Below are 1,353 nucleotides of genomic sequence, written 5' to 3'. Positions count from 1 at the left end.
TAGGAGGATGCTGCTCTCTAGAAATATCCCTCATCTGCGACTCAAGCTTCTGAATAGTTGTTGTATGGGAACCCACTGTTTCTGTCAGCCCTGATAAAGTCCTTTCAGACTTAGATTGATTTGCCAAAATCTTCTCAAGCATTGCTTCAACCTTCGAACTACCTTGCTCTGATGACTCACCTTTCGGTGGTATATAAGGATTGGAACCCTTGTTCCCAAAATTGTTGCTGTTGTTGTAGCTCCTGTGGCTTCCACCACCATAATTATTGTTGTAGTTCCCAGAGTTGTTGTAAGCACCTTGACCTTGCTGCGGTCTCCATTGATTTTGACTCTGATAGCCACCTTGGTAATTCTGTCTTTGATAACCCCCTTGAAAGTTGTTAACATAATTAGCATCTTCAACCTGAATAGATGGCCCATCAAGGAACGGACCATCTTGAGCATGGTACATCCCTTGTGGCAAGACTGTATCATCCTCACAAACATTTACCTTTTTGATTTGGGATTCATCAAACTTCTTCGTCAGCAAGGAAATATTTGTTGCAAGTTCTGCCAATGTTTGTTGGGTGTCTTGATCCTCCCTCACCATATTCTGGATCACAGCACTACCATATGGTACCACATCAGCATTGTTTGAGTGCCAAGCCTGATTATGAGTTGTCAACTTGTTAAGTATGGTAGTCACTCGTCGAAAGGTCTTGTTCATAAAACAACCATCAGCTGCATTATTAGCTACTGACTGTGTCACTGGATCTAACCCTCGATAGAACTTCTCCATCAATATATGATCCGGAAAACCATGATTCGGGCTTCTCTGCAAATACTCCTTGAATCTCTCCCAGGCTTCATATAGTTGTTCCCCCGGTCGCTGCTTAAATTCATATATCTTGTCACGAATTTCAGCCTTTTTGCTAGGGGGGTACCACTTTGTGAGAAAAGCAGCTATCATCTCTGCCCATGAAGTAATTGAATTTTGGGGCAGCTTCTCAAACCATGTTCTTGCCTCTCCAGCTAAGGAATATTTGAATAACCTCAACCGAATAGCATCTTGTGATACATTGTTCTGGATGTGATTAGCACACACATCCACAAAATTCTGCAAATGACGTTGGGGGTCATTCTCGGTAGAGTTCCGAAAGTATCCCTCAAGTTTCAACAACTGGTATAGAGAGGAGTCAATTTTCACAGTAGCAGCTCCAAATCGAGGCTGAACAATAGGAGATGCATAGTCCTCCTCCGGAACAAATTCAGCGAAAATATTCTCATCGTCTGATTCATTCGCCTGATTGTTCACCATATTTCCCTGGTTGTCAGCACGTTGATTTTGCTGATGTCGATTCATGTTCACCTTAT

General features: G+C 42.5%; 1 non-coding gene across 1 annotated transcript; it reads left to right on the top strand.

Annotated features, from left to right (window-relative positions):
* Positions 1–794: 794 nt before the first annotated feature.
* LOC132638905 (small nucleolar RNA R71) lies at positions 795–900 on the top strand. Its single transcript, XR_009581964.1, has one exon. It is a non-coding gene; the product is annotated as a small nucleolar RNA R71 (small nucleolar RNA).
* Positions 901–1,353: the final 453 nt, after the last annotated feature.

The sequence above is a fragment of the Lycium barbarum genome, chromosome 4, assembly GCF_019175385.1.
Source record: "Lycium barbarum isolate Lr01 chromosome 4, ASM1917538v2, whole genome shotgun sequence".
Classification (NCBI taxonomy): domain Eukaryota; kingdom Viridiplantae; phylum Streptophyta; class Magnoliopsida; order Solanales; family Solanaceae; genus Lycium; species Lycium barbarum.
Note: the sequence above shows the minus strand (reverse complement) of the source record. Positions and strands in the feature narration are given on the sequence as shown.